General features: G+C 36.5%; 1 long non-coding RNA gene across 1 annotated transcript; it reads left to right on the top strand.

The window, feature by feature from the left end:
- The first annotated feature begins 755 nt into the window (after positions 1–755).
- On the top strand, positions 756–12,774 carry LOC134198899 (uncharacterized). Its single transcript, XR_009973174.1, has 3 exons — positions 756–850; positions 11,275–11,511; positions 11,701–12,774. It is a non-coding gene; the product is annotated as an uncharacterized LOC134198899 (long non-coding RNA).
- Positions 12,775–12,898: the final 124 nt, after the last annotated feature.

Raw genomic sequence — 12,898 nt, 5'->3', positions numbered from 1 at the left:
AAGCGACCCACACTTCGTCACTGTCCTTTCGATGGAAACACACATCGGATTAACAAACATGTTCCAATTTAAGGCTTTGGGTGAACGTTGTGGTCAATGCCGACCATTGCTTAATTCTCGGTTGAGCCGAACAAAAGATTGCAGTAAACAAGCGTTGATTAAGATTGGATATTTTTGCTGCGATTTTTTTAGTAGCCAAATGAGATCATTTTATTTCAAAATTTGATTGCAAACCCTGAATCTTAGATGTCACCACCTTCCATATGTTAATGTTATTAATGAAATGGTGACATCGATGACATCGACTATCTGATACTATCGACTATCTATAAAAAACTAGAGGTCCCGCAGTAGTCGAAATTCGACTATAATTAATTGGAATTGTAAGTTTCTACACTATTATGATTGTATTTTATACTTCTATAATCACAAATTTCGCTAAGACTACACTATAAAAAATATTAACAAAGACAAACAATATTTAATCTATTCGCAATTTGCCAACAGACTCAAGAACAAAAGTTTGACAATAAATAGTATGCAATGCGTGTGTGCGTCAAATACATGGTATGTAGCGTGTGTAATGTTTTCTTTATTGATTTAATGTATCTTTTATGCATTATTTTAAAAAAATATTAGCATTGTGCACTTCTTCTCTATATTCTCTATAAGTGTGGAAAATTTTTATACTCCTCCGTCCGCGCAATTTTCGTAAAAAGGGATACAAAGTTTTTGCTTCACGTATTAATATATAGATATATTTGTGAAACATAAATGTTCTCCTGTTACCGATCATCAGTTATCCCATTTGTGTTGAATTTAGGAAACTTGACATCGCTTGCAGCTGAAAGTAAGTATTGTACTTTTTGACGAAGCATGTTGCTGATAACTCTATTTCTGTAATTTGACGAAGCATGTTGCTGATAATAACATGTACTTTTAGGTTAGGAATATTGTGTTCTTTTTTTTAATAATAAATAAAGTAAATTATTTAGGAAACATTCAAATACACATTGCAAGGTGCAAGGTTTTTCGACAAGATATTCATCATTCTTTAACACATTTATTTTCCGAAGGAAATTTCGTGTGTTTATCGACGTACGTTTGTGCGTTGAAAATGCGTGTCTATTTGTCTTAATAAAGCGAAATCGGTCGGGTTCGGGCATCCGATAGACTAATCCTGGTCAGGTTCTCAGTCAATGTCGTGACCGCACGCTCCGCCAGAGCTCGCTATGTTTATCTCACACATGTCCGCTTTAACCGCTGAAAAATACATTGCACAACATTGAAATGTGATCTTTGAGTGTGACATATAAATGACTTCGGAATGTTCTATTCTTTTGCTATTTGACGAGTTGCAATACATACTTTGTAATACATGTCAACTATGCTTATTCAATTTGGAAAATTTCTTGGGTGATAGCTTAGTGGCAAAAAATTTATAGTCAGACAATATGTGTCTGTACTTTTAACGGTAGGCAGCCGCTTGGCTCTGCCCTTGGCATTGCTGACGTCCATGAGTGACCACTCACCATCAGGTGGGCCATATGCTCGTCTGCCTACAGGGGCAATAAAAAAAAAGTCTAGTTTTTGAAATGCACCATCTATTCGTGTCAGAAATATGCAGGATATCGGTACTTGTATGGGTCTACAATACTTTTAATAGGTACATTTACGTCAGATTTAGATTTATAGTTTCGTTTAAAGTCTGATTGGTCTATTGTGTTTCTTTAAAATCCTATTGTGAAATATTCTTGTCACATAAATCATTACAGGAGTCAATAATTAAAGCAGTTGAACGGAAAGTTCTATAATACTGCATGCGGATGATATTTTATGCAAAAAACCGTCAAAAAGTACAAAAACGAACACATAATTTACTGGTGGGAGGACCTCTTGTGAGTCCGCACGCGTAGGTACCACTGCCCCGCCTATTTCTGCCATGAAGCAGTAATGCGTTTCGGTTTGAAGGGTGAGGCAGCCGTTGTAACTATACTGAGGCCCTAGAACTTATATCTCAAGGTGTGTGGCATGTTTACGTTATAGATGTCTATGCGTTCCAGTAAACACTTAACACCAGGTGAGCTGTGAGCTCTGTTATAGGGATTTGGCCGAAGGCCTTTTTAAAAAAATGAAATTAATAAAGAATAGATTTATTTAAATAAATTGGGCTCAATTTAGGGCAAGTGTCACGCGCGCGGATGATGGTTTCAAACTGACTTGAATTATACGAGTAATTATAAAGAGATTATAAAACTGCTGACTTTGTGATTTGTAATGGGGTTCCTTAGCACTATTGTATACGGGAACCATTTATAACAGCCCCGGGGCCGAGAGTAAACTTACCCCAAAAGGGTTAAGTTTAGGAAAAAGATGTACGGAGTTTTGGCACACTAAGGGAGACGGCGGCGACTTCCGATAATTCTTCGGTTTTTTCAATATTTAATTTAGTTTTGAATTTTAAAAGACGGTGACAAGTGCCCGATTTTACAACATTATAAAAAAGAGCTAAAATAAAAATAATAACTATAATAGAAATAATTATGGTTGTATATGAATAATATTCGCCGTATAGAACAATATGCGGCTTTTCATTAATCGTATCTAAACTTTTTATAATATTATTTATCTGTGTATGTTGTTGTGAGGTGATAGAATCAAGGTTAAAATTAGATAAATTTAATAAAGGCAATTTAGTTTTGTATAGAGTTACAGAATTACAGCAAGAGTCGTTTAAAAGGTTGAAATTTACAATAATTGGTTGAAATTTTATTATCTTTGAATATTTTGGTATTAACCTTGAATCTTTATAAAATGCTACACAATGTATGGGAAGGTTAATGATGCCTGTACCTACTATTATTATCTCTGTACTGGGTTGGTCTTGACAATCTATGGAGAGTTTATAAGGTTCTGTAATTACAAAGACCCACCTATTATTGGACAGTGGTTGCAAAATATCTAAATGACCTCCAAGAAAATTAGTTTTACAAACATTAGGTACAGAGTTTAAGGCTTTAGAAATAATTTCCGATTCGCAGATCGGGGATCTAGAACTGGAATAGGCATCTATGTTTTCACAAATGTAGTTTAAATTATATATTACCTTACAACTAATTAAACTATTCAACTTACAATAATGATTTCTATTTCTAGTGATGGCGATATATTTAGTTGATGGAATGATAGTTGCGTATGTTTTGTTAGAAATAATGACTGGATATGGAATACTATGGTATAAGTGATAATCTTTTGAATCGACAAGTGGTACTTTTAGAACAAATACAATTTTATTGTTATTATAATAGGTAGCGATTTCAGATACATTCATTAGTGTATAAATATTATCTAATGACAAACTTATGGGGAATTGGTGATAATCAGCCAAAAATCTATAATTGTCTACAAGCTCTGAAAACAATTGTTTCGGGGTTATTATAGACGGATATAAAATATTTGACTTGCTGAACATAATTGCGTTAATAATATCTTGTAATTTAAACGATAGTGTTAACAAACTGCTCTCTAGAACGTTCAATATTTCGTTAAGTTTTGACCTTTGAAGTAGATTGTCGGAAAGTAATGTGGAGTTTTGTTGTGCATGCATTAGAGTATCAATTGCACTGTTTAGCTGTTGTTCATTGATATTGATTTTATTTAAAGTATCTTTAAAAGAAGAGATGGTTGATGTAGTTACCAAAATATTTTGTTTGATTAATTTAGATAATTTAGTTTGGTCTTTTTCTATAACTTGAATGGCATTACTATAACGTATGGCATCGTTTTCGTCCATTGTACCGAACAGATGTTTGGACAAAGTACCGACTCCACCAAACCAGGCCGACCTTTTAGTTCTAATTTCGATTAAGTGTGATATTGATTCAAAGTCGCGAACTATGTCATTATATCTTATTGATAACGGCTGGTGTAAGTTTAAACATTCGACATTGGAGTAGAGAGCACTTTGCCTACACAGAAATTTTGAACTGCCTATCACACCGTTCAGATTTATAATGTGTGGTTGTATGTAAGAAATATCTACAGGAACTATTACACTAAGATGTCCGTCTATTATTTTGAGTGACCCGATAGGGTCAAAGTATATACCAGATGTATTCATTGAGGGTTCAATGAATGTTTCGTGTGCTGAAGACAAGGAACTGTAAAGGAATAATAACTATACTAAATCTTAATATACGTATCTTACTATAGTTATGTATTAAATATAGTTATATATTAAACACTTATTAAACATATATAATAATAATTTCATGCATTACATCGGCGTGCTAGTTTTATTTCATCATAGTGATGAATTACATGACGCCTATTTATTAATAAGGTTAAACTATTCCTACCGTTTAATTTAATTATTTTATAAGGACCCTTCCAGATAGGTGAAAGAGCCTTGCGCATTCTGAGGTGATTTTTCAAATAAACGTAGTCGCCAACATGATAAGTTACTGGGCGAGTGTGGGCGTCGTAGCGGGCCTTGGAAGACTCTTTAGATTTCAGTGTATGTTTAGTAGCTTGTTCTCTAGTGACTTTAAGGCGATGTTGCAGCATTCGAATATAATCAGGGTAAGTTGCATTTGGAGCTGGTTCATAAATGGAGTTTGGAAGAACGGGTTTGTGACCGAAAATTAACTCGTAAGGCGTATAATTTGTTGTTGAATGGGTTGCAGTATTATATGCCAACATGGCTGTATATACATATCTTGGCCAGTTGTCCTGGTTTTCGGATACGTAGGATTTCAAATACTCTTTCAATGTAGAGTGGCTCCTTTCTAATGCACCTTGCGTCTGTGGGTGATAGGGAGACGACCAGAGCTGTTTAATTTTTAAGAATTTGCATGTTTCTTTAAACATTTCAGAAGTAAAATTTGAACCCTGGTCGGTTAAGATGGTTTTGGGAATGCCAAATAAGGAAATAAAGTGAATCAGACAATCGCTGGTTTCTTCAGCGGTAGTACTGCGAATGGGATATGCTACAGAATATTTAGTCAGATCGTCTTGAAGGGTAAGGATGTATTTAATTTTTGCTGTACCGGATTCGGGGAGAGGACCAACTATATCTAGGGACAATCTTTCGAAGGGAGCTGTTGAGGTGGTCGTTATCTGCATTGGTGCACGGTTGATTTTCCTGAGCGCTTTATTAGTTTGACATTGATTACAGTTTTTAACATAATTTTCTATTTCACTACGCATGTTCTTCCAATAGAATTGTTCCCGGATTTTATTGAACATTCTACTAGAACCGAGGTGTCCGGCGACAGGTAAGTCATGATTTTCGCGGAGAATTTTTTGGACTTCGGTAGGGCAAGGATAGTATATTTTATTCCTATAAATGTGTATTTGGATACCGGTATTATGGAATAAGTGAGCAAGTATGTTGTAGATTTTTACATAAATATGTTTATCGAACGGGTTCTTGAAGTCAGTGATGCTTATTTTATCGATAGTTTCATTCATGGATATTAAATGGTTTCTAAGGGCTTTTAATGACTCAAAAATGTCACTGTAGGTGCAATTATCAAAGTGATGTACCTTTATAAATAGAAAGTAATAGTTTTTATCATTAAGTAAAAGGTTTTTGTAGGAAAGTAAGGTTTTCTCTGAATTCGTGAATGATTCTGAATCTGGTGAATTTAATAAGATTTCTTGAACATAGGGAATTGACTCATCTAAATCAAGGGATGCAGGTATTACGATAGTTTTGTGTTGGCTTTTTATTATACTATCATTATGTTCAAAAATGGCTGTATCGTATTTAAAGCTTGAAGGAGTTTTTAAGAATTTAGTATAGGTGTCGTCGAGATCAGGTAAGTTATGGGGGCTTATTAAAGTATTAGGTTGTTGTAGAATAGGAGCTTGACTACTAGAAGGTTGGGGTTCATTTTCTATTATTGGATTTTGATCAGTGATTTCAGGTACAATTTCTGGTTGGAGCAGAGTATCAGGTAAATTGTTAGGACTTGGACTTAGAGGCGTAAAATCAGGGACTTCGTCATTAAAGGGACTGATGTCTAATGGACCCAGATCAATCAGTTCATTTTCATTTAAGTTTTCAGGATTTTCGGTATAGACAGGATTAACGGGATAACGAGATAGAGCGTCAGCTGCTGAATTTAATTTGCCTTTTCTATATATAATTTCGTATTCAAATTCTTGTAGTTGGAGACGCCAACGTTGTAGTTTGCTACTTGGATCAGTATGGTTAAATAGCCATTTTAGTGGACGATGATCTGTTACTATGGTGAACTTACGACCAAATAAATACGGTCTAAAAGAATTGCAGCCCCAAACTATAGCTAGCAACTCCTTTTCGGTTGTGCTATAGTTAATTTCACATTTATTTAGTGTTCTGGATGCATAGGCTACAGGGCGGTCTTTACCTATAGGACCTTGCGAAAGGATAGCTGATATTGCATAGTTCGATGCATCGCAAGTAAGGTTGAATGGTTTAGTAAAATCTGGGTATATTAATACAGGAGAGGTAATGAGTTTATCTTTGAGCGTTTCGAAAGCTAATTGTTGTTCATTGGTCCAAAGAAAAGATGCATCCTTTTTCAAGAGGGATGTGAGTGGTTTTGATAGTTTGGAGAACTCTGGGATAAAGCGTCTATAGTATGATATTAGTCCTAAAAAGGATTTAATGTCCTTGGGGGATTTTGGGATTGGAAACTCTTTAACGGATTTTATTTTATTAGGGTCTGGTTTTAGTCCTTCCTCGCTAATTATATGACCTAGGTAGCCGACTTCTTTTCGTAGAAATTCACATTTGTCTGGCTGTAATTTTAGGTTAAATTTACGTAGTCTATCGAATATTGCACCGAGGTTTTCAATGTGAGTTTTAAGGTCATGAGAATAAGACACAATATCGTCTAAATACACAAAACAGCGCTCACCTTGTAGGCCAGTGAGCACATTGTTCATTAAGCGCTGAAAAGTTGATGGGGCATTTTTTAGGCCAAAGGGCATCCTTGTAAATTCAAAGTGTCCTTGAGGGACACTAAACGCGGTTTTGCAAGCGTCTTTTTGAGTCATTGTTATCTGATGAAAGCCGGAAGCGAGATCTAATGTTGTGAAGTACTTTGAGTTTCCTAATTGGTCAAGAATTTCGACAATGTTAGGTATGGGGTAAGTCTCACCAATAGTAATATCGTTAAGTTTCCTATAGTCAATTACAATCCGCCATTTCTTTTGACCAGAGGCATCGGTCTTTTTTGGGACAATCCATATAGGCGAGGACCAAGGAGATAGAGAAGGTTGTATGATTTTTTGGTCGAGCATTTTTTGTATTTGTGAGTTTACTTCTTGTTTATGAATCTCAGGAAATCGATAGGATTTGACATTAATAGGTTGATCGGAAGAAGTTCTAATCTCATGTTGGATGGCGTCAGTCGAGGTGAGTAAGTCATCAGGGAGGTGAAATATATCAGAATATTTAGAGCACATATCGTAAAGGGCTTCACTTTCTTCGCTATTTAAATGTGATACGCGTAATAATTTAAGGACATCATTAGTTCTATCTAAGCAGGTTTTAGTTGTGATTTGCGATTTACAGAGTTCATAGTCAACTGGAAGTAGAGTAAGTTGAAGTTTAGAATTTATAATAGCAGGTTTTTCAGAGGTATTTAAGACAGTAAGATTTACACGATTGTTATTTTTTACCTTCACTAAGCAATTAGCAATATAAAGTGTATCACTTACGTGTTGATCAAGAATGAGACCTTCTCTTAGCTCAGGATTTGTAACTGAGCACTCAACAGTTACCTCTGAGCGAGGCGGAATTTGGTAAGTGGGATCCGTGAAATTGAGTTTAATTTTATTTTTATTTAAGTAGAGAATTTGGCGATTGTAATCTATAGAGCACTGAAAACGGGTGAGTAAATCTGTGCCTATTATTCCGTCATAGGGTAAATCTATTTTGTCTATTACGTGAAAAGTGAAAGGAATTGATTCTTTTCCAAATATAAGTTTAAGATCAAAACTACCCAAAGTAGGTACGGGGTCTTCCGTACTATCTATACCTTTTAATTTAATTATATTATTTATGAGATTTATGTGTGAAAATGATTGAATAGATGTTTTTTTTATGAGGCATACGGAGGATCCAGTGTCAACAAGGAAAGTGAGCGGCTTGAAGGATATAGATGTCGAAACAAGTACATGGGGTAAGGATATTTTACTAGAAATACAAGATAGTTCATAAATTTTACTTTCGTTTTGTTTTGTAATTGTATTTTCAATGATATTGCGTTTGTGTTTTGATATTGGATGAATGTAGACACTTGCTTGGGGCTGGTTACCCGTGTGGTCTTTGGAAATTGAATTACGGACACTTGTTTGGGGCTGGTTACCCGTGTGTTCCTTGGGAATTGAATTATGGACACTTGTTTGGGGCTGGTTACCCGTGTGGTCCTTGGGAATTGAATTATGGACACTTGCTCGGGGCTGATTACCCATGTGGTCCTTGGATATAGAAAAGGTGTCTTTATCGTTACAGTTAGCTTGAAGTTGCGGTTTGGGCCTCACGAGACACCTTCGTGAGTCCCTTATTCGTTTAAATTCTGATTAAGATTATCTTGTGCATAATCTGTGCTAGATGATGGTTGCGGCTCGAAATCATCGTAGGTATAATTTTCGTCAACTAAACAGTTTACGCGAGCAGGATTAGGTTTAAAGTTTTCTTGAATTGGACGTTGTTGAAAATAGGGTTGAGGTATTTTGAATCGATTATTATTGTATTCACGTTTTTTACAGGTTTCGATTGTGTGGCCTTGGGTTTTGCAGTAACGACAGTACAGACCTTGGTTGCTTTGATTGTAAGGTCTCTGTATTTGAGGTTGAGGCCTAAGATTTCCGTTGAAGTTGGGAGGTTTGGAGATTTGGAAGGGTTTTGGGGACTGGCGTTGTGGCATGGAAGGGTTACGTTTGTTAAATAAATTTAATATTTTCTCCTCGGCAATTGCTAAATTAATAGCTTCGTTGAGGTTTAATGGATTTTTACCTCTGACTAAATTAGAAATTTCAGGCTTAAGGCCGAGTAAAAATGTATGAAGAGCTAAGTCTTCCATGGCTGCTACGCGGCCGCTAAGCTCAGACTTCTTTTTATTGGATAAGGTTACTTCTGTTAATAATTTTGAGAGGCAAGTTTCTAGGCGTAGAGAAAATTGGCTGACGGGTTCACTAATGCCTTGACGGCATTCTTGCAAATCGGTTAATAAATGGGCGTAATGCTTTCTTTCCCCAAATTGTGTCTTTAGAAAATCACGTAACTGGTCCCAGCTACTGAATTCTTTTATTGAACAGGCTATTTCGGCTTTTCCCTCTAGTTGTGATAATATAAATTTAAAAAGAATTTCTTGTTGTGGTTCTGACGCTAATTCAATGGCATTACTACAGTTAGAAAGAAACGAATTTAATTTCTCGCGTGTTCCGTCAAATGGTTTAATAAATTTAAATAATATAGCAATCGTTACGTTATCGGTTTTTTCTAGTTTAAATTGAGACTCCTTTTGAGACATAGCTAAAAGTAATTAATACACACAAATGAAATAGAATAAAATATAGTGAACAATGATACTATACGGTGTAATAGGCAGCCACCTAAGTAATTTGATACACAGATAGCGTTGAGTAGTTAATGCAGGTGTGGTGAGTGACAAGTATAATTCTAAGAATTGACCCGTGAGAATATAATGTTAAAAACAATATTGGCAACTTATGATTAATATTATTAAAATTATTTTCTTTTATATTATTTCTAATTCTTCAATTCGTCAAACACAGATTTTCAGTCACGATGATTCACTTTAATTACGCACTTGATTATTTTCAACTGATATTGATATGCACTTTCACTATGGAGTAAATTGGTAAATAAATTCACTTACAGGATCACGCAGCAACAGAGGTATAGGAACATGACTGGTTCACCTTGTTTTCTTTCAGGAAACGCCACACGCCTTAGGACTCGCAGATTTTCCACAGGAACAACAGGTAGGTTTGATAATTATTTTCTTTTCAGGAGCGTAACGCGTAACAAGACGAAAGCAAGCTACTTTCGTTTTTAAATAATACGTTTTTCAGGAAACTGGTATATTTTATTTTTTCAGGGTCGAGACTAAGTGTTCGCCAGGATAATGCGGCGTATTTGAGCACGAAATTCTTCTTAATTATTGGAATTGAGATGGATATGAGTTTGATGCACTTCTTGACACTCGCGGCAAAGTCACTTTAGTTTTCACTTTTAGTTTTTCACTAATTAATGAGCCCGGACGGAGACGTCCCAGGGATACCTTAACCTTCGGTATCCCACCGCTGCCACCAAATTGTTATAGGGATTTGGCCGAAGGCCTTTTTAAAAAAATGAAATTAATAAAGAATAGATTTATTTAAATAAATTGGGCTCAATTTAGGGCAAGTGTCACGCGCGCGGATGATGGTTTCAAACTGACTTGAATTATACGAGTAATTATAAAGAGATTATAAAACTGCTGACTTTGTGATTTGTAATGGGGTTCCTTAGCACTATTGTATACGGGAACCATTTATAACAGCTCGTCCACGCATCTAGGTAATAAATAAAAAAAAACATAACTGTACTCAGCCGAAAGCCAGCTCCTGGAGTATTGGTACATGCTGGATACAAATATATTTAATAAAAATAATACACACAAACATAACAACTGAATTGAAACAGAAAAAGAGATTCAAACGAACATAAAATCGTTCCTTTCGAATATTCCCCAAGGCCAAATTGATGCCATACTAGCTATCCAAGTTCCAAGTAACTTTCTTGTAACTGCGGCGTAAGTTTTATATATATAAAATACCTTCGTCAATTTCGAAATAAAACAATTTGTTTATAAGGAACCGTCGGTGCGCGCGGTCGACTCCGTCGCCGGAGGTTAGGCGACCGTAAGTAATGGAGAGGTCGAATATTTGCCCACCGACCCGACACTCTGCGAAATCCTTAACGCATGAAATTTTCATCGACAGAAACCTTCTATTGTGCTCAAACTCGAGAGGTGTTACTCCCTATTGACATTTAAACCCATGTAATGTACATAACCGTTTTCTCACGATCTCGCTTCCTGTATTTGCTCGCCTTGATTAGGGCTACGTGTCAAATTCTGTTCACAAAGCGCATTTTTCAGAAATGTACTCTTTTTTGGCAAAGCTAACACATTTTGTTCGTACACAGGCTTAAAAATCTGGTGTAGTTGAAAAGCAACGCATTAAGCAAAACTTTCTTAAATCCAAAAGGTTGATCCCCTCTAACAAATCAAAACGAAATAGTCCAATAAAACGAAAGCAGTCGAAGAAAATCTAAATACGAAAGCCTCCCCTTATTCATTCCGAAAAAGTTGACTTCATGCACCTGGATGCGAGGCGGAAAAGCGACTTGAATTAGGGAAAAGAATGAAATGATTCTAGTCATAAATTCAACTTTTATAACGTTGGAGCGTAGTTACTGCGGTCTCCGGGATCCATTCCGAGACGGTAAATCGACATAATTTAACTTTTTCCTATTATCTTTATGCTGACGTCGTTAAGTGGCTCTACACATATTGCGGAGTTAGCGTTTTTTATAATTCAGAACTCATTTAACGTTTCAAGGAATTTCAGTTCTTACGTAATCTCTTTGAAGCTGAATGCCTAACAACGTAATGTGTTTTTTTATGATTGAAGGATTACTGGTGGCCCGGAGACCTTTCCAATTTCACCAGGACAGGTGGCCAAGAAAAGCTCAGCCAGGAGGGGTGGGATTTGCTCACAGCTGCCCGAGCGCCTCCGAAGGAGACCTAACAACTCAAGAGCAACTGCTTCGCGAATGACTCTACTACCGGATCGGAAAACCGCTGAGAAGATCCGGCGAGAAACTCAGCGGGCTGATGCATGGGTTAGGTATAATGTGTTCTGTGACATGTTTTACCACGTTGAACGCCACATGAAAAATCGAGTATTTTCATTTAGACCACGGTAATCACCGTTGAGCTTTGTGTTACTTCCTACAAGTCACAAATTGCAGCTATCCAACAAAAAGGGTATGGAAGTGAGCCGCGTGGTCCTTTAGCCGAAACAAGCAGCCTGGTTTTCAAATTCAATAGAAGCTTGTGTTTTTTTTTAAATAAGCCTTAAAATACCTAAAAAACTAGATATAAGTCGCTAATTTTTATCTTCCGTGCAAATTATCGCTTTTTATAAATTTTAGAACGAAAATCTCAAGTTGTTAAAAATTACTGATTCCCTGATTTTGGCTTGGCCCGAATGGTATAAGTACGCTAGGCCCACCGGTGGGAATTACTGATTCCCTGATTTTGGGTTGGCCCGAATGGTATAATATAATGGTACGCTAATGACCGGTGGGTCAAGAAGTGTTCAACGTGTTAAGAATATCTCATAAAAATATTGTTTCACTATTTCACTGATAAAAGATTTGTTTCAATCTTATATCATCGTATCTGTCTCGATATGCAATCTTAGATTATTGGAGTTCCTTGGACATATTGCTCGAAAGGAGAGTCACAATCTTGAGCAGCTGATGGTGACAGGGAAGAGGGAGGGCAAACGTCCTAGAGGACGGAGTCCCACGAGATAGTCGGACGATATTCGGTCTTGTCTGGACATCAAATTCTACAATGCCCTACACAAGGCCAAGGATAACAGCAGATGGAGAACAAGCGTACAAGAGAGATTCATGCAGCGGAAGAGTCACGACCTTCAGTAATGAGGAGAGCGACCCAAGGAGGAGGGGATCTATCACTGAATGGAGGAACCAGCGATCCTCCCTATTACAACCGATTCGCACTTTTACTCTCTCTCATCACGACATCATCATCAATACTCCGAATTACATTACCACTGGTGGTAGGACCTCTTGTGAGTC

The sequence above is a fragment of the Bombyx mori genome, chromosome 5, assembly GCF_030269925.1.
Source record: "Bombyx mori chromosome 5, ASM3026992v2".
NCBI classification, from domain to species: domain Eukaryota; kingdom Metazoa; phylum Arthropoda; class Insecta; order Lepidoptera; family Bombycidae; genus Bombyx; species Bombyx mori.
Note: the sequence above shows the minus strand (reverse complement) of the source record. Positions and strands in the feature narration are given on the sequence as shown.